Below are 21,914 nucleotides of genomic sequence, written 5' to 3'. Positions count from 1 at the left end.
ACATATCGGCTAGTATCGTATGGTATCGTGAGATATTTTAAACCTTGGTTCACATATTTGGTTTTGTACCAGATTCTCTCTTCTTCTTTTTTCCTTTTCCCAAGAACCAGATTCTCATATAGTCTAGTAGAAAACTATTCAAATTTTAATATGACATAATCTATTTGAATAAAACCTACTACAATTATGCGGAAAAAAAATCCTTTGCTGTTATGCACAGCAATTCACTCTTTATACTAAATAAAAGGCTGAGATTAAAAGTTTAATTTTAAATTTGAAAAATCCAAAATAGCATTTTAGCTCTTGTGTTTTTTGCCCTTTATTTGATATACAAGTACTATAGGGAATGGTGCACAACAAAAGATGTTTACTCCAACTACGCCATCAAAATAACTTGGTCCTCTTTAGTAAAGTTGGAAGTGCTAAGGAATCTAAAGTTTTGAAATTAAATACATGTTATACATTCATTTTTTTATTTTTATTTTTAGAAAGGAAATCAGAAGGATATAAGGACATTTTAATATGAAAATAACTAAATTAATATATATCATTTGGTTATTAATGTTTACTAAAAAAAGAATTATTTGGTTATTAATATTTACTAAAAAAATTACCAAAAAATAAAAAAGTTTCTATAAATCTTGCAACCCTCCCTCATTTACTATTTTTGTTGTTAATTCATCCAAAAGGACCTAAACCAAAGATAACATTGTCTTACAGGTCTTCCCTGCAAATACTCTCATCTCAAACTTCATGGATGGAGAAATTTTTATTTCCCCATTTTCTTCCTTATTGCCATTTCAACAACAATTCCCGCCTCGTCAGATATGAAAGTCTATTCTATTGCTTCATCTGGGATATGTATTTCCAAATATATTTCCACCATGAGCTTGTCTTTCATTTTTCCCTATTCAACTGTCATTTTAGGTGAAACAATTCATCACCAGTTCCTATTTTCTTGATTTTTGGATAGGAGTTTTCTGATATTTCATATATCAAAGATCACCTCGTTGCAGAAATGGTTTGTGGCCATATCACAAACTGTGAGTATGCCATTTACAAAACCTAAAAATCGATGATTCTGATGGTTGGTCTTGATGCCGCTGGCAAGACTACAAATCTGTACAGTTGAAGCTTGGGGGAGATCGTGAGAACCAGTCCTCTAACGGTATTGACTCAAAATGCTCTCTATGGTCTCCTGTTGTGGTTTTCATATGGACACATTGGCTGCTTCTCTATTTCAAGATTGCTGCCGGAAATAGGCCTTTTTCCTCGGCTATAATCTTTAGTGCAAACTTTCAATAATTCCGTAGGTGTAGGTTATTAGTTGTTGTCCAACCAAAAAAAGAAAGAATCAATCATATATGGCTTGCTTCTTTCTGTAGAATAATAGTTGACCAACATCTATTTAATGTTTTCTTCATAATGGTGTGGAATGCATGATTTCAGATTGGTGGCCAAATTGAGACAAATGAGTATGGTTGGGGGAAGCCAGAAACAAGAAAGTACACCAAAACTATGTTCACCCTATTAAGAAACAACCTCAATGGGAAAAATGGTTGAATAATTTCATATGAGAGAACCTTAAATATATAGGCAGCATACATCCCATGCTGTTAGTTAACTATGAACAATAAAAGAAAGATATAAATCATGGAAATACAATACATGGAAGTGTTTGTATGGAAATGTTTGTATGGATGAAATGATTTAATAGAGAAACCTAATCAAGCCAAAGCCAAATTAGGATATTGATGAAATGGAAGGATGAGATGGTATGGAAAGAATTCAAATGGAAATAATTCAAATGAGAGGAGTGATGAATGGAAAGAATTCAAATGAGAAGATGAAATGATATGGAAAGAATTCAAATGAGATGATGAAATGATATGGAAAGAATTCAAATGAGATGATGAAATGATATGGAAAGAATTCAAATTAGAGACAATTAGGGAGAGGATGAAAAATCATCCTTATCACGCCTAATACTCCCCCTCAAGTTGGAGAGTGAATGTCAAGAACTCCCAACTTGCCTCTATGACTGAGAAATAAATTTTTTCCAAGGGCCTTGGTGGGAATGTCAGCAACTTGAACAGCACTAGTGGTGGAGGTGGGTTGAATAAGACCATGTCGAACTTGATCACGAACCACATGACAATCAATCTCAATGTGCTTGGTGCGCTCGTGAAAGACTAGGTTTGCAGCAATTTGTAAAGCAGCTTGATTGTCACAAAATAAAGGTATTGGTCGAGGGACCATGATGCCAAGATCTTTTAGCAATGTAACTAACCACATGAGTTTACAAATAGTGATAATCATAGCACGATATTCAGCCTCAGCAGATGAGTAGGACACAGTAGCTTGTTTATTAGATTTCCAAGATAAAGGGTTGGAACCAAGAAATACACAATATCCAGTGGTAGATCTTCGAGTCATAGGGCAACTTGCCCAATCTGAGTCACAATAAGCACGAAGAGATAACTCATTATTAGCAGATAAAATAATCCCTTGTACTGGAGTGCCATGGAGGTAACAAAGTAAACAATTAGCAGCATCCTTATGAGGTTTACAAGGTTCATGCATGAATTGACTAAGAAAATTCACAGTGTGAACAATATCTGAACGAGTAATTGTGAGATAAATAAGTCTTCCCAATAACCGACGGTATGGTGTTGGATCAGGTAAGGGCTCACCATCAGAAGTAGTTAACTTGAGGTGTTGTTCCATTGGAAATTAAGTCGGATTAGCACTTGTGAAATCAACATCAGTTAAGATGTTCAATGTGTATTTTCTTTGGTTGATGAAAATACCTTTCTTGGAATGTGCCACCTCAAGACCAAGGAAATATTTAAGCAATCCAAGATCTTTAATCCGGAAACGTTGTTAAAGAAGTGATTTTAAGTTGGAAATCACAATTGTGTCAGACCCAACAATTAAAATGTCAGCAACATAAACAAGTACAAAGGTAGATGAAGACTCTAGAAGTAGAGAAAATTGAGAGTAATCTGCCTTAGATTGTGTATATCCAAGATCAATAAGGGCACCAGAAAGCTTGGAAAACCAATTACGGGATGCCTACTTAAGCCCATATAATGATTTGTGCAAGTGACAAACCAATTTCTCTCCCTTTCGATGATAACCAGGTGGAAGTGTCATATATACTTCTTCATCAAGATCGCCATGGAGAAAGGCGTTGTTCACATCCAATTGATGCAAGGACCATCCTTTGATGGCAGCAATGGCAAGAAGTGTTCTGACAGTAATCAACTTAGCAACTAGGGCAATTGTCTCATGGAAATCAACCCCCTCAATTTGAGTATAACCCTTTGCCACCAAACGCGCTTTATAATGCTCAATTGACCCATCTGAATGCCTTTTAATTTTGTAAGCCCATTTACAACCTATTGGTTTCTTGTTTGGGGGTAAAGGTACAAGAGACCAAGTCTTGTTAAGGTCATGAGCTGCAATTTCATTGTCCATTGCCTCTTTCCAATCAGATGAAATAATAGCCTTAGCAAAGCTTGTAGGTTTAGTTATAGCATTGAGGGCCTTGAGATACCTGAAATGGGGTGAGGATAATCTATGATAGGATAAAAAACAATTTTCAAAAGTGAGAGTACCTATGTGCATGAAGGAGGAGCTTGGGCATCCATGGCGTAACAATGATAGTCTTTAAGATGGGGTGGTGGTCGATGAACCCGAGATGGCCGAGAGATGGTAGTGGATGGGAGGGTGGGTGAAGGAGGTTCTTCAATCGGTTGGGGAGAGGGTGTGGTTGATAAGGGTGGTTCTGACAAGATGGGTAAACTATCAATATCTGAAGCTGCAATGGGTAAACCAGGCAATAATGGGGATGACAATTTTGAAAAAGAAAAAGAATCTTCAACAAATGTTACATCATGACTAATGTAAACCTTATGTGTTTAAAAATCATAAATCATATACCCTTTTTGTGCATATGGATACCCAATAAAAACACCTGGAGATGCTCGGGGATCAAATTTATGACGAATGGATGAATGGTTATAACTATAACAAAGGCATTCAAAAGTTCAAAGATGAGAATATGAAGGGATCTTGCCAAATAAAACTTGAAGTGGTGACTTACCATATAACAACGGGGTGGGTAAATGGTTAATTAGATAAGCAGCTGTCAAAACACAAGGATCCCAAAACTTATGAGGTAGACTTGCTTGAAAAGATAGAGCACGGGCCACATTAAGAAGATGGCGGTGTTTGCGTTCAACAACCCCATTTTGTTGGGGTGTATCAATGCAACTATGTTGATGAATAATACCAATGGGTTGTAAAAAAGGCATTTGAATGGTGATTAAAAAACTCATGACCATTATCAGTTCGAAGTTGTTTAATTTGGTATCCAAATTAGGTTTTAATCATAGCAAAAAGTTCCCTTAATCGGGACCAGGCATCAGATTTATGATTTAACAAAAACACCCAGGTGTATCATGAAAAATCTTCCACAATAGTTAAAAAATATTTTGCACCACAAATTGAGGGAACGAAGTAAGGTCTTCATATGTCACAATGTATCAATTCAAAGCAAGAGGTGGTAAAAATTGTACTAAATAGAAAAAGGAAGTCGAGTTTGCTTAGCTAAAGGACAAATGGAGGAAATACAATCTTTAGGAAAAGAAATATTCGGATCCAAATGTGCAATATAACTAGAAACCTTTAAAGATGGATGACCTAAATGAGAATGCCAAAGGTCTTTGGCGGGTAAAACAGCAGTAGCAATGGGATAATCCAACTCCAAATAATAAAGTCCATTGTACGCCTTGCCTAGCCCAATCCTCTCCTTCGTGCGTAGGTCTTGTATCACACAATGATCAGGATAGAAAATTATGAAACAATGAAGTTGTTGGGTAAGTTGGGTAACAGATAATAAATTAAAGCCAAAGGAAGGAACATGTAATACGTTCGTGAGAGTTAAAGTGGGTATGGGGCTGCAATTCCCAATATGTGGAATAGGAGCAAAACAACCATTTGGAAGGCGAATAGATTGGGTGTGGGAAACAAGACTATCCAAATGAAATAAAGATAAGTCGGAAACCATATGAAGACTGGCACCCGAATCAGTAACCCATAGAGAATATACTTTACCTACAACATTTACCAATGGTAGAATGTTACCAAATTCCAACAGAGATAGAAGTTTATGATACTGATCTGTGGTGAAAGATGGTGCAACAGCTGAAGGGATCATAGTTGTAGCAAAAGAGTGAACCATATGAGAGGAATCCATTGAAGACGTAGTATTGGTAGCCATTGAAGAAGAGGTAGAAGATGAGAAAGAAGAAGACATGGCTGATGAAGATGTAGAATTGTGTGTTAGGCTGATACCATATTAAGAAACAACCTCAATGGGAAAAATGGTTGAATAATTTCATATGAGAGAACCTCAAATATATAGGCAGCATACATCCCATGCTGTTAGTTAACTATGAACAATAAAAGAAAGATATAAATCATGGAAATACAATACATGGAAATGTTTGTATGGAAATATAATACATGGAAATGTTTGTATGGAAATACTATGTATGGAAATGATTTAATAGAGAAACCTAATCAAGCCAAAGCCAAATTAGGATATTGATGAAATGGAAGGATGAGATGGTATGGAAAGAATTCAAATGAGAGAAGTGATGAATGGAAAGAATTCAAATGAGAAGATGAAATGATATGGAAAGAATTCAAATGAGAGGATGAAATGATATGGAAAGAATTCAAATGAGAGGATGAAATGATATGGAAAGAATTCAAATTAGAGGATGAAATGATATGGAAAGAATTCAAATTAGAGACAATTAGGGAAAGGATGAAAAATCATCCTTATCATGCCTAATACACCCAGTCATCTCTAGGATGACATCCACAAGGGTTGGCTAACTGCAATGATAAGAAACAAAGCACCAAACTGCCCAATCTGTATGGTCACTGCAGCCTAGAGATTTTTTATTGTTTGCTGGATTGTCCTAAATAATAGTTCTGGTGCAATGGGTGGTGTTGCACATAGGAATAGCCTCTCTTGTGGCATCACGATAAATTGTTAGTTCTTCAGTTTCTTTTTGCCATGGTATTCTATTCAACAATAGGCCACTAGTCTTGAATAAAAATAGGTTTGGGTGGGGGAGACTACAAGATAATGAGGGGTTTATTTTGGAAAAAGGAGAATATGGCTGGAGGGATATTCCTTCACCGATCTCTATGATGTTAGAGATGGGGGTATAGAGGGGGTTAAAAGAAGGGTAAATTTATCATTTTGGATGACTGAACAGCAAACGAAACTGATCGAGTATGGTGGCAATGGTTTTCAAGTAATAGGCAAGGTTAATGACATTTTCTAGCTAAGAGGGGCAACGTTTGGCATTTGTCTAGGTAAAAGGGGAAGGAAATACCATTTTAGCTATTTCTTTATTTTATTTTTGAAGAGATCTTTTTTGAATTAAAAATGGCTCTAAAAATTACGAACATCCCCAACCTCTGTTATTGTATAGTTCTTTGCAACCATGCATGATGCATCAAGTATGTGTGCAGAACTTATACATATTAATATTGAAAACAACATTCAATTTTTTATCAAACAAGATGGTGGTGTAAATTGATTAGTGATGATATAAAGATTACAAAATGGTGTACTCTAGGAGAATCTAAGTTTTGGTTAGAAGGGGCAATTTACAAAATGCTAGATCTTAATTGCTGGTTTTAGCCTTTAGGTGCATGATCAACCTTTGAAAGATTCACTATTTAATATAGTTGCTGCATAGAAATATAATGGCACGGATGCTTCTATTACAACTGTACACTATGTTTGGTTGTAAGGGAAATTAAAGGGAAGGAAAGTGAAAACTCCTAAAATCTAAGAAGAAGTTTTTGTATCATTACCTTATATGATTGTGAAAATACTTATTTCATACCATATTTAGTAATGAGATACATTTTTTGTGTAATTTTTATTTACTTCTAATATCAAGGTGCATTGGATGCACCATGACCAAATATGGAATGGTCTGGAATTAGTCATCCATTCACATGAGAAATGATTACAATTTTTTTTATTTTTCTCTATTTTAAGTAAATACTTCACTTCCTCCCTTTAATCCTCCTAACAATTAAATAAGGCCATAAGTCCACAGCTTCATAGAATGTAATTCATTGGAACCAAGTTAATAAGTTGGGATCATACCTATGTATTGTCACTCCTTGCTATACAAGAGACATGCTGTAGTCAATTATGCAACATAGAAATGTGATTTTTCAACTTGAAAATGGTTCTTTCTCATACTAGAATAAGCCTAAAGAAAAGCCAGATTCTATAAATTTGTGATTAGAACAAGTATCTGCAAAAAGGCAGATAATAGATTACAATTTTAATTAGTTGAAAGATCCTAAAATGGAATTTGATAAATATCAGATAAAATATGACCTAGTCATAAGACTCATAACAAGCACTAAAATAACTTGCATAGTACTGTAATTGGAAAAGATCATTCTTGCGGAACAAATAAAGCTGCAAAAAAGAAAAGAAAATTAACAGAAGTAAGTTCTTCATTTTCCTAAGGAGAAAATTTTCCTTCCCACCCCTTTCTCTCCTCTTCCGCTTGTTTTATCTCCCTCTTTGTCCCTGCTGGGCTTTGGTAATGGTTATCTATTCATCCCAAAAAGAAGGGTTTTCCTCAACTTGTGGTGGACGAAAACCTGTGACTTGATTGCTGTCATTATAGCCTCCCTAGTTGAAGCCTGGAAGTCGAAAATATCAAATTCTTTTTCTTTTTTCATTTAGGGCACCCATCCCATCTGCATGAATGGCCATAGTGAATGAATTCCTCCTTCAATATGTGTGGGGGAAGACCATAACCCTTTCCCCAAATAAAAAATATTATATATTAAAACATTCGTAGATAAAAATGAGAACATGCATATGTGCCATAATGATTTGAATTAATGTTTTTTTTTGGATGAATAAATAATTAATAAACTGAAAGCAAACAATAGCACATACAAATGGGAGAGACAAGGGGGAAGATCAGTAAAAGAAGAGATTGGATAGTAGAGAGGTTCCAAGAATTAACAATCAGCCTATTTCTTGGAGAGTCAGTAACAGGGGGATGGGTGAGAGAGAGAAGTCTAGAAGAGACATCAAAGTAGATGGCATTCCAAATCATATCTCAAGAACGAAATTTGGAAGTCCATCTTCTTATATTACGCTCCCACCAAAATTGATGGATCGTGGCGGCAAAGACAAGCTTACCCACTTGGTCGCATATAGTAGCACCAACATAGCTTCTCAGGATCTAGTTCCAATCTCGGGCAAAACCAAAGGACTGTCGTGATTGAGGTCAAGTGGAAGCAAGGGCTAGGGTCCAAATAGAGTAGGATAGCAGGCAATGGAAAAATAATTGGTCAAGGTCTTTTGAACTATTCCAACAGAGGGTACAATTGGGGTTGGCAGGGATGTGGTGGCTAATGAGGAATGCTTGGGTTGGGAGAGCGAGGTTAAGGGCTCTCCAAAGGGTAAAGGAATGGCAGGGGATATTGCCTTTGAACCAAACGAGGGGAGGCCAAGGGACAAGGGGGAGTGGGATCTTAGGAGGTTCCAAGCCGAGGAAGTAGTAAAGGATGGGGTGGGTGGGTGAAGCCAAGTAATGCGGTTAGTAGCATGGGATGAGAGAGGGGGGAGGGCCGGCCTAAACCTGTGGAGACAAGGGTGAGGTAAGGGGGACCAGGAGCCGTTAGAGATAAAGGAGGAGAGGGGTGTGGACTTTGGGATGCGGGAATCATAGACAGTTTTAGGGCCAAGAGAGTGAACAAGATACCCATCAGATGCCAGGGGTCAAGCCAAAGGAAGTGGAGGTACCGGTAGAAACTTGGATAGAGATGGTAGAGATGGCACGGTCACGGAGCAGCAATAGCTTTCTCCAGACCCAAGAGGGGTTTGAGGGGAGAGGGGAAGTCCAAATGGAATCAGATTTAAGGAGATAAGAATAGACCCAGGATACCCAAATGGAATCATGCTTGGAGGCGATCCTCCAAATGAGTTTCATGAGACAAGCCAGATTCATACCCAAAATACGGCGGATCCCAAGACCCCCTTCAGATTTAAGACGGCAAATGGACTTCCAACAAATAGGGTGGAGAAAGCGGAAAGCTTCTTGGCCTTTCCAGAGGAAGGAACAAAAGATGGATTCTGACAAGTGGATGGTGGATTTTGGAAGGGAAACCAGTAAAGGTAGGAGAATTGGAGGACAAAATGGATAAGCACCACTCTTCCAGCGAAAGAAAGTAACTTACCCTTCCAAAGTTGAAGCTTCTTCTGAATATGATTAAGCATGGGGGAGCAATGGTGGCGGGTAAGTCTCCCGGGGATAAGAGGGAGGCCAAGGTAGGTCACAGGGAATGACCCGAGGTTAAACCCAAAAAGTTGAAGGAGGGTAGCTCTAGTAGTGTCAGAGATACTAGCGAGAAAGATAGTGGATTTCTCGAAATTGACCCTAAGGCCAGAAAGGGATTTGAAGTAAGAAAGGATGGAAATGATGGATGAGATAGAGGAATGGTCAGCCTTAGAAAAAATCATAAGGTCATCCGCAAAAGCAAGGTGGATGTTGTATTGGCATTTTTTGTTGAAAACATTTCTGGGTTTTATTACTATCATTTTCAATGACTATAGGATTGATTATGAATTATGAGATATGAATACAGATCTAAATATCCATATTAAGCATTGGGAGTATCTTTGGCATCTATTTTTCACCTTAGGCATTAATGAAGTATTAATGTAAATTTTAATGTTTTCTTGTAACTCAATAAGGATTAGTAGGCTAGCTAAATATTGAGCTAGTGGAACAACAGCTAACCACATAGACCATGTTGATGCAATCCAAACTAGGGGAGTAAGTTTAGCCCTCACAGCCCAAACCCCTCTTGGCCTTGCCTGGGCCCAAGCAGCGTTTGAGTTGGGTTTTTCAACCTTGAGGGCAGATTAAGTTTGGAATATGCAGGCTGGTCAGGGCTATGCTGGCTTAGGATTAAGGCCTGGGCCCAGCCTGTCCTGATTTTAACTTTTAGTGTGTTTCAGTTTATAAAGCTTTACGTATTTACCTATTTTAGCATTGAGTTGATGTGACACTATTTGTTTTGAGGCTTTGACTGATTTTAGGGAATTTGGAAAATAAACTGCATGATTTCTCATACTTCCAATGCATAGGAGGAGAAAAATGACCAAAGATCAGGGCCCTAACAAAAATTATGGTTAATTTAGCCCTGGACTAGGCTGAGCCCAGAGGGTTGGGCCTGGGTTGAGGTTTTTGAATCCTGAGTCAGGGTAAAGGTAGGCCTGGACTGAGCTAAAGGGTGTCAGGTTGGGCTAGGGTTGACAAAAAACCAATCCTACCAGCTCAACCTGGCCCTGTTTCACCACTAATCCGAACTATTTGTCATTAGGCTACCTAGCCAAAATCATTTTATTTAGTTGGCTTAAGCTTGAAAGACTTTGTTAAGTGCTTTTACGATTCATGATTACATGGATGGTTATTTGTGATTGTGATTAATCATATGTTATGGGTAGTTAATTATGAGTAATTTGTTAATGGTGGATAAGTGTTTTAGTAGGGTGTCAAAGGATCTACGATCATAGGGGTACAGTTATTTATGAAGTGAGTAGTGATTTGTTATATGTATACTTAAACAACTGCAGATGTAGTAAAAGTAAGATTGAATAATGAATTATCTAGTGAGGTTTATCTTAAAAAGATGATTTGATGCCTCCCCGTGATGCTAGGATGCCTATGCTTGTTGCTAAATTCAAAGTCTTAATTCTTTTATCTTCTCTCTTATTTTCTCTCAATCTCATACGTGTATACATATCAAATTGCTTAAAAGCCAAACATGGCACAGGAAATCGGTTTCCCAGGTCTATATGAAAATTCCTCCTCTATTAACAACTTAAAATGAGAAACTTAGAAGAGATTGACTGCTTGGGACCATACATGATTTCCTCAGGTTCTTCAAGCATTGTTGAACCAACAATGTTGTGTATTTTAATTCAATATTTCCATTGACAAGCGGAACCAACTTGAGAATCTTCCCAGCAAGATTTGGGATCCAAAAGGTGATTATTAATATTTTTGAGGTGCACATTCATTTCCTGCTATTGGTCTTTAGGAAGATGTTAAAGGGATGAAATATTGTTTGCTTACATGGTTCAGCTTGCATGAATAATAATTTGACAATTTGTGATTATGATTAACTGTACAGAACTTATAATTGACTTATTAGTAAAGCCTTAGCGTAATAATGGAGAGCTGTAGGAGTTGAGACTTTACTGGAAGAGTTATTTATGATTAAAGTGTGTTACTTCATGTAAGAAGTAGTTATTTGCTCTATGTTTATTTAAACACTGTAAGGCTCTCTGATCCTTTGATCTTCTTCAAGTCCCAAGACCTTCTGCAAGCATGAATAATCAGCCCTTCTGATCACTTGTTCAGAAAAGGGGAGACTGATGATAGAGTAACTGGTGCCCTTCACTTCTGTAATAGTATCTATCTTTATTTTCGATGATAAAGCTATCTGGTATCGTTCACCTCTGTAATATTATCTATTTTTATTTTCTAGGTTAACATACTTAAACATTTATCTTTTAACAAATATATTTTTCAAAAGAAGTGGTATGACTGGCTGATCGGGACTGTCAATTGCATGTGTGAGAAAGCATAATTCTCTTCCTCATCATTTACAATCCCCTCATTAAATAAAAAAATCACACTCCCTTTCTTTTTTTTTGTTCTTAATCCTCTAACCATGGGGCTTTCTGAGCTTGTATCTTGCCAGTAAGTTCTGTCTTGGAACTAATAATATTCCAGGTGAAGCGAGGAGCTTTTAGGGTTGTAACATGATGTCCATAAGCTCCACTTATGAACTAGATGAGAGCAGAGCATTCTGGGTATATCAAGACCAGTTAGATATAGAAAACCTATCAAATTAGATTTTTTTTTTTTCCCAAAAAAAAAAACATAATTCAATTGTTATGGTCACCTTGTTTATAATTGTGGTATAAGTTAATTAAAAAAAATGTTTTGAAATAGAATATTTCTAAAACTTAGGAAATTGATAAATACATACTCATGTAATAGTGTTGACGTTTATTCTCTAGTTAGGCATATAATAGTTATTTCTAAACATTTATCTCTTTACAAATTTGTTATTGTTTCTTACTTAATTCCTTGTTTGCAAACACCTGTTTAGTAAATAAAAGAGCCTTTAATACTCATCAAACAAAATCTCACATAATGGAAAAAATTGATTTTCTATACTGTTCACACCTTCGATGGTTTTTCTTCATTTCTGGCTTTTCCCCCCTTTTTATAGGGAGATATATATGGTATGCCAACCCAGAGACATATATGGTATGTCAATACATCTTTGGAAACCTAAGAATAAGCTTTTCCTTTATAGCTATTATTGGTAATCTAGGTTTCCGATTTCTAGAATCCCTCTTAAGGTCCTCCGCATATCATTCGGATATATAAATATTAAAAATACATTTGAGTCTAGGGCAGTTGCTATCACTTGAAATCATGGAACGCAAAGATGGAAAGGCTGCTGGCCGTGGCAAAGTCCGGGCCAAAAAAATTCGGCCAAGATACAAGGCAAATCTCATCAGGGCTGATGATACTATGTTTCCAGAACTTGATCAGGAGATCAATGACATGAAAGGTAAGTAATAGATTTGAAGGAAATCAATTTCAGGAAGTAGTAGATTAGATGATAACACAAACAATATTAAAAATGAAGAGTTCTGAGTTAACTAAAATCAGAATTTTGACCTAATTTTGGTGGAGAAGGTGGTCGCTAGAATGTTAGGAGCAAATTTTGAATTCTGTTGCTGTTGTTTTTAATTGACAATAGTTATTGTGAGTTAGATTAAAACTTTCTATTTTTTTTTTCTTGAATCTTGATTCTTGGTTTTGTTTATTTGTTTGTAGATGATGCGACTTCTTCAATTGATCGTCCAACCTATAAGGAGGAGCCCAAAAAAGTGGATGCTGAAGCTGGTCAGTGAAGAAAAGCATTAGATGAAAGCAAAAGCCTTAAAAATGAATCACCCATTTTCGACTTTGACCTCAATGAACTACCAATGGATTGTGAATCTGTGATGAGTAAAAGTTGAAGAACCTTTTTTTTTGGTTTTTGGATGATAAGCTAAACAACTTTTGATTACTAATAAAAATATAAATTACATGACTTTTACTTCACTGAGAATTTCAATTTCTTGAATCTTTCATGGTTTTGTTTGTTGCTTTAGTGTTTGTGATTGAAATGCTGTTTTTTGTGACGTAAAGACATGCCTATATAAACGTTTGGTGGTGATATAATTCAAACAGTTGTATATTTGTCGCCATTGTATTATATTGGTGGAAGTATTTAACAGTCTTCACTAAAGAATGCAGGGAAAAAATTTCCTGCCATCAACTTGCTAAAGAAGGAAAAAAAAAAAAAAAAGGTTTCCCATCATATATTTAATAATGGTTTTTATTCAACTTGTGTGGATTACAAATAGCGACAGTGTTTACTACCACTGCAATGCACTAATTTTCTTATACATTATTAGTATGTATGTGATCCTATGTATTGTGATATTATTAATGAATGCACTAATCTTGATTCTTGGTTTTGTCTTTTGTTTGTAGACGATGCGTCTGTTTTCATTGATGGATCATGCCGTAAGCTGGAGCCAAAAAAAGTGGCTGTTGAATGCAGTCAGTCAAGAAAGGAGTCAAATGAAAGCCAAAGCCTTAAAGATAAATCACCCATTTTTAACTTTGACCTCAACAAACCCCCGATGGATTGTGATGAGTAAAAGTTGAAGAACTTCTTTTTTGGATGAATAAGATAAAGAACTTTTGATTACTAATAAGTAATAAAAATATAAATTATGTGACTTTTACTTCATTGAGAATTTCAATTTCTTGAATCTTTCATGATTTTCATTTGTTGCTTTAATGTTGATGATTAAGGGGTAGGTATCCATGTGAAATGCTGCTTTTTGTACAAAGGCATATGATGCAGTGGCGGTTTTTAAAACTGTCTATATAAATGTTTGGTGGTGATATAATTCAAACATTTGTGTATTGGTCATCATTGTATTATATTGGTGGAAGTATTTAACAGTCTCCACTAAGGAACGCAGGGGAAAAAATTTCCTGCAGTCAACTTGGTAAAGGAAAACAAGAAAAAAAAATGAAAAATGGAGAGGATAAAGATAGGGTTTCCCATCAGATATTTAATAATGGTTTTTATTTGATTTTTGTGGGTTATAAATAGCAACAGTGTTTACCACCACTGCAATGCACTAATTTTCTTATACAATATTAGTATATTTGTGATCCTATATGTGTTGATGATTTTAGTAATGAATGCCACCTAGGAACTAATTCTCAAACAAAAATTTCTCATTTAAATTCATGTAATAAATATGCACATGAATTTATTAAGTCTTTTATTCAGTCTAACATCTTATTCACTCTCGAAAATTGCCCAGTTTTAGCATATCTATGAGCCACTCTGGTTCCAGGATTCGAGGTATTTCATACAAGGAAACAAATGTAAGGCGATTTCAGGTTTCTTTTGCTCTCTCTTTTTTTTTCTTTTCTTCTCGTCTTCTTCTTCTTCTTTTTTTCCAGTTCATTAACGGAGACAGTTGCCATGCTTACTGGTAGATTATGTTGTTTATTTTTTTCATCCATCTCGATGAGGTGCGAGCTAATCTGATTTAATAATAGAAGTACCCGGTTAGCCACTGACCTCAAATGATGGGTGAACAAAGCATACTAATATATGATGGTTGCGAGTCTTTCCTTATATATGTATTAACCTGCATTAGCAGCTTGCTCGGTGACTCACCCGACCTAGCAGGTGAACAAAGCATTTCGCTTGCATTTGCTATTTTTATCTTCTGATCAGTTTATCTGATATTTCATTGCATATACTCCAAAACTATAGTTTCAGAAAATAGTATTAACAAGTAAGGTTACTGTTTGGTGTCTATTGTATTTGTGTGAGAAATCTTAATTCGCATGTAAATTATGTGTTTAATTCTGAAATTTGAAGTCATCTTGGGATTCCATCTGTTTGCACTTACTGTTTCATTTGAGCCGGTATTGGTTGATGAGCTTGCAGAGCTGTTGCAACATTTGCCTCTTCCTGAAAGGTATTTTCGTTCCATGTTAGCAAATTGAGTTATTCTTCCTGATTTGAGTTTATTTTTTATGAAGATATTTAATTATTTTGTGTGTTCATGTTGAGTGATACTGTTCGGTCGCAATATCATTAAGGATTGGTGTTGAGTGATACTGTTCAGTCGCATTATCAGTAAGGATTGGCGTTTCTTGTTTTCTTCCTTCAAATTACTTTTTTTTTACAATTTGTGTGGGATTTTAATCTGAGTACATTATTGATTAATCTCACTGTTGCATCTATGTTCCATGTTGTATTTTCCAGTTCTTGGTAGCTTTTCCACGTTAACACTGTGTTCTTGATATTGTGGAATACATATGAACTCCTCTTTAATACTTGCTTTCGATATTTTTTTTATCTAATTGGTGGAGATATTTGTTTGCTTCCCTTAACTTAGGTACCTTAACTGGATGGACAGCATTCCAACCATCTAACCCTGGCTATGAACAAGTGTTATACTCACTGGCTATAGTTGTTCAACATATACTTGTGCCTCTTGTGGAAGCTTTTCTTGGTGGAAAGAAAGGTGCTGATGGTTTTGTTTTCCTAATAGGCTTTTAATTGTGTTTGTTTGTGATGCTTCATAAATTCATTATGAAGATAGAAGATGGTAACCTCAGATGTGACCCCAAGTATAAGGAAATTTTTATTCACGGAGATCCTTCTATTTTCTTTTTTTCCTTTAAATGAGCATACTTCAAGCACTTATGACTCGGATGATTACACCTTTCACCAAGGCACCAATCTTCGAACTTATATATGTAGAATCTCGATGTCTGAAGTAAAAGAAGCATTAAAGAGGATGAAACTCGGTAAGACACAAGTTCCTGATGAAATCCCAATAGAAGTATGGAAGAGCTTGGGAACCCATGGACTAGTTTGGTTGACTAAGTTGTTTAATAAGATTATGAGCACAAGGAAAATGCCAGATGAATGGAGGAGAAGCGTCGTGGTTCCAATTTACAAAAATAAAGCAGATATTCAAAGCTGTGATAACTATAGGGGCATTAAATTGATGAGCCATATTATGGGAGAGAATAATTGAAACCCGTTTGAGACATTTAACTACAATTACTGAGAACCAATTTGGGTTTATGCCGGAAAGATCTACGATAGAGTCTATTTACCTAATTAGGAGACTTATGGAAAGGTATAGATAATGCAGGAAATACCTTCATGTGGTATTTATTGACCTAGAAAAAGCTTATGATAAAGTTCCTAGAGCGTTAATTTGGCAAGTACCAGAGAAAAGAAGTGTTGCAAGTAAATATGTAGATATAGTTAAGGATATGTATGATGGTTCGGTGTCAAGTGTAAGAACAATGGGGGGACAAAGTAATGAATTCCCAATTACAGTTGGGCTACATCAAGGATCAATTTTAAGCCCATATTTATTTGCACTTATAATGGATGAATTAACTAAAGACATTCAAGATGAGGTCCCCTGGTGTATGCTTTTTGCTGATGATATTGTGTTAATTGATGAGACTCAAGTGGGGATTAATACCAAACTAGAATCATGGAGAGTAGCTTTGGAATCAAAAGGCTTTAAACTAAGTAGATCGAAGACAGAATATCTAGTTTGTAACTTTAGTCATGATCGGGCATATGATAAGGTGGTGATACTTGAGGATAAGGAGATTCCTCAGAGTGATTGTTTTAGGTACCTAGGTTCAATCATGAGTAAAAGAGGTGATTTAGAGGATGAGGTTTCCCAAAGAATTAAAATAGGGTGGATGAAGTGGAGAGGTGTGTCCGGGGTCTTGTGTGATCGGCGTATTCCATTAAAGCTTAAAGGAAAATTTTATAGGACCGTTGTTCGACCAACAATGATGTACGGTGCAGAGTGTTGGGCTATTAAAAAGAATCATATAGATAAACTCAGTGTAGCAGAAATGAGGATGCTAAGATGGATGAGTGGCAAAACTAGGATATATAAGATAAGAAATGATCATATTAGAGTTGGTTTGGGAGTTGCTCCTATAAGTGACAAGCTTAGAGAAAGTCGTTTGAGGTGGTACAACCACGTTCAATGGAGACCTTTAAATGCCCCTGTACGGAGAAGTGATATAATCCATATTGAAGGAACTAGAAGAGCTAGGGGTAGACCTAAGATAACCTTAAGAGAAGTGGTGAGAAAGGATATGTATAGCTTAGGCCTTGTATCTAGCATGGCCTCGAACAAAACTTATTGGAAGGCAAGAATCCATGTAGCCGACCCCATTTAGTTGGGACAATGCTTGTTGTTGTTGTTGGGTTGGGGTGGGGGAGGGGGAGGGCCAAGGTTGGGGTGGGGGAATCTGAGGTTGTAATCCCTAGATGTGAGTCATGTGACCCAAGTATAAGGAAATTTATTATTCACAGAGATCCTTTTATTTTTTTATTTTTTTTCTTCTTTTGGGTTTGGGGGGGGGGGGCGAGGGTGGGGTGGGGGAATCTGTGGTTGTAATCCATGTGGAAGTTGCCTTTTCTAGACTAAGCCTCACTAAGACCATCTTCAGTTTGTCCTTGACCTTTGCAATAGAAGGAAGTAATATAACATGCTCCACTTGTCTGCACCATCTTTATCTTTATGGTATCCAAAGTTCTGTTCTCTTCTATTGAGCATATTTTGTTCAATAAATGAGGGTTGCAATATAGGCACTTGGTAGAGATTTAGCATTCAATGTGGGGGTTCTTTTATAGGTAAATGGGTGCGTATAACTCGGGCTCCAATGGATTAAATTGGTAATATTTGACCCCAAATGATGTGGCTGTTCGGTGAAATGGCTAACCCTTCCATAATATAGCCGTTGGTAAGTAGCTGGCACCCAAATGGCACCCAAATGGCACAGTTTTTTAGTGAAACAGCTAGCCATTTGTTGAACGGCCCCAATCTGTTTACTTGTTTGGAATTTTGAGCTGAACCCATATATGGCAAACAGCACAGCTGTTTGGTGAAATGGATCGTCATTTCATGAAATGGCTGGTTGGATTGGGCAAATCCGAGGTACATGTGATTTTTGGGATTTTATGACTTCTAAGTTCTAACCATCGCTAAGTGCATTTTGGCCCTTTTAACATGTCCTAGATCCATCTATGGTCAATCTGGGCATGATGGATGAGCATGTGCTAATTATTAGTGTATTAGGGTGTCCTAAGTGCACTCGATCATCTTGAGCTTGATGGTCCTTGTCCTTGGTCGTCAAGTCTTCATTTGGCCTTCAAGCTTCAAGTCTACACATTTCAATTCACTTGTTGATTGTTGGGTTTGGCCTTTGATCTTTCACTTAGTGTGATGAAACATCCCTTCTATGTTGTGATCACCTTACCTTGGTTCAATTAATTGGTTTGATCATTTTGTATTAGCCCTAATGAACCATGTGTTAATCAAGGCATTAGCACCTTGTGTTTGTTATCATCAAAATCATGTGAGGGATGATTTGGTAATTCCCAACATATTTGTGAATCTCATCCAAACTCTTCATAATCCTAATTTAGAATAGTAACAACAACGTGAACAAGTATTTAACTGTATCAAGTGGAAGGTTTAATTTGGTATTAAAATCTTGACAACGTGATCTGTTGAATCTTGTAACTAACAAGTTAGCTTCTTATTGATGTGATTGCATCAGATTTGGGATGCGTTTGGTGAGGGGTTAGGGAGCCGTTTTGGGCATTCAATCATTCTTACTTCTTAGAGAACGAAGAATGTGGCTAAAATGCATTTGGTGAATTTGTTTCTTCATTTGTTCGAACCGGTATGATTTTCTTGCTTGAGAAGGCAATATGCAAAACAACTTCGATTTGTTTTGTCGTTCTCAAAATAAATAAATAAATAAGAAGTTTCAAAACAAGAAAAAGAAAAGGGAAAATGCACAACTCGATTCTCATTCTTGCGAAGCCCATTGCTTTTTTGCAACTTCATTGAGTAAATCTCTCTCTCTCTCTCTCTCTCTCTCTCTCTCTCTCTCTTCTTCCGATCTTGTTCTCTGCTCTCTCTCTCATTTTTGCAATCTATTTTCTCATCTCTCTTGTTCTCTCTGCTTCCAATCTTCCTCATACTCCTCCCGAAGGCTGTCATCATAGTTCTAGGTCTTGCGAAATGTCATTTTTTTAGAACTCGAGACGAGATCTCATGTGAATTGAGACAAAGCCAAAAAAGGACATCTCAGTTGAGATCTTGGTCAACTTGAGATCTCATCTCTCGCAAGATCTTGATTCAACCAAGTCCTTATAAATACCCATCTCGGTTGAGACAAGTCGAGATATATCGATCTCAACCTGTCTCGACACTCCTAGACTCCTCATCCTCCCCCTTTGCTGGTTTTGGTGTTTTGGCCCAATTTTTCTTTGAAAAGTTGGCTAGATCACTACCTAGGTTGCATCAACAAGTTGTTTAGCTCATCTACCACAAGGATCTATTGAAGGGATCTTACTTGTTACAGTTGATTGCTTCACTAAAGCTTCCTCTCTATCCTTTTTCCTTCTTCTTGCTAGAAGCTTTTCTCCTTTATCTACATACAACTCAACAAGTGACACAGGACAACAAAATCTATTATCTTGCAGTTGGTGCTGGTGGAGCAGGAGTTAGAGGAGCTGCTTAGTCATTGGTTATACTCTTGTACTCTCGTGGTGTAACTTATAAGTACACCTATGTCGTAATGTGAAATTGCAAACCACTGAATATTTTTGGTGTATTATTTGATTTAGACATGTATACTCTCATCTATATGAAGTACTGGTTGTGTATTTGATGTTTTTTAAGTCTGCATATTCACTTCTCCAGCGTCTCAGGTTTGAGATCCCAACTCGATTAAGATCTTGGTCAAGTTTTAGTATTTCCTAGGTCTCATTTCTAATCTTGACTCGACCTGTTGGAAAACCAAGATCTAGTCCAAGATCTCGCGAGATCTTTTACTATGAAAGTCGATTCATTTAGATGAAAAAGAAATCAATGGGACATGTGATGAGGGCAAAATAGAAAGAAAGTGTAAAAGATGTGGACAAATAAGAGTGGTTGCCCTTAGTCCTCAAACTATACCTATTGTCTGAAAAATGTGAGGTAGATGAACATTGTAGGGATGGGAGAACTACATAGTTGTTAAGGCGTTGCTTAGGCGTCCGGGCACCTTCGGAGCGCCTCAAATCGGTGTCACCTCATTTTCAGGCAATAAGGCGACCGCCTTGGGGTATAAGGCATTGCCTAAGCGTCGCCTCAAGAGCCTCGGACGCCTTATACCCCAAGGCGTTAGCTTTTTTTTCTTTTTTAAATCACATGAAAGATGCCAAATCGAAGGCATATATTGTATTACTTATTAGATTCCAATTGTAAAGTGTCTATTGTTTGAACCTATATGCATATTTATAATGACGCTAAATGTGATCAAATGTTAAAATAAAAAATTAAATAAATAAATAAAAACGAAAGAGAATAAGTTCTTGACTCGAGTCTCACACTCTCACTCTCACTCTCACTCTAATCCCTAATCTCTTTCTCTCTTCCTCTCTTCTTCTCTTCCATTCCCGCGACGACACTCTGGCAAGCCGCACGATAGATGTGACTTCTTCTCTTCCTTTCTTCCCGCGACTTTTTATTTAGGACCTACTATGTGTGGTTTGTAGTATGTTGGATGACTTGAGGTAGGCTGATGTTAGTTTTTTTTATCATATAAGATATGATAGATTTATAATGAATTGGAGTGAATGAGATGTACACTAAAAATTTCACTTAAAATGCCCCAACCGCCTCAAAAGCGCCTCGGAGGGCACCTCATTGACTCATTGCCTCAACTAGCCTAAACCGCCTCGCATCGCCTCATTGCCGTGACAACTATAGAGAACTATGTAGGTGAAATAGCAATACATGACATTATGAATAAACGTATGGGATACATTACATTGTGAATAGAAGTACGGGGAAAAATGCCACATGTCCCAAAAGTCCAAGTGGGAAGTTGGTAAATATGCAAAGGGTGAACCCGATGCCAAAGGCTTCTGCACAGGCAGAGGCTTTTGAGAGGCTGTTTCAATGCCTTCACCTCAAGCTACAACTGATGGAATAAAAAAAAAAAAAAAAAGAGAAAGCCCTTTACATGCAGCCCCTCCAAGAAGGCCTAATCAGGCCAGGGGCAAGTTGGTCATCTTGCTTTCCTTTTTGGAGTCCATATCTATGTTTACTTTGTTATTTGAGTCTCTGTTTGGAGTCCTAGTCCAAGTAGGAGTGTCAAGTTGAAATCCTATTTACAAGTTTGATTCCTTCTTAAGTTTGTAGTTCCTCTGAACTCTGCAATTACTTTTATTTAGAGTCCTTATAACAGAATTCTTTCTTTAATTAGTTTCCTAGTTGAGTCCTTGCTAGTATGAGTTCTATTCGAATATCCTTCATGTCAAGGCTATAAATAGAGCTCTTCACTTGTAAACAAATCAGTTCTGAAGATCAATGGAAATTTTGGCTGACAGATGTGGAAGAGAGGAGGCATGGGCTTTCCTTAGGGGGGAAAATCTGCGATTGTGTGTGTCTGCTTATTAATTTCTGCAGAATCCAAATACTTCAAGCCCCCATCATCACCTACAGCAAGTGAGTTAAACCCTAGCTCCCCCTTCTTCCTTTCTTCCACTTGCAGCCCTCTCCCTCAACCCAAACCCTAATACTGCATTACAGCATCTCCCCTCCCTACTGC

At 36.9% G+C, this 21,914-nt stretch overlaps 1 long non-coding RNA gene across 1 annotated transcript; it reads left to right on the top strand.

The window, feature by feature from the left end:
• The first annotated feature begins 744 nt into the window (after nucleotides 1–744).
• Nucleotides 745–14,347, top strand: LOC149001419 (uncharacterized). The gene is made up of 3 exons (XR_016170450.1): nucleotides 745–1,168; nucleotides 13,002–13,070; nucleotides 13,707–14,347. It is a non-coding gene; the product is annotated as an uncharacterized LOC149001419 (long non-coding RNA).
• The last annotated feature ends 7,567 nt before the right edge of the window (nucleotides 14,348–21,914 follow it).

This window comes from Hakea prostrata, chromosome 10 (assembly GCF_041222555.1).
Source record: "Hakea prostrata isolate BN-2017 chromosome 10, UWA_Hpros_2, whole genome shotgun sequence".
Classification (NCBI taxonomy): Eukaryota; Viridiplantae; Streptophyta; class Magnoliopsida; order Proteales; family Proteaceae; genus Hakea; species Hakea prostrata.
The sequence above is the reverse complement of the archived record's forward strand: the minus strand, read 5'-3'. Positions and strand labels throughout refer to the sequence as shown.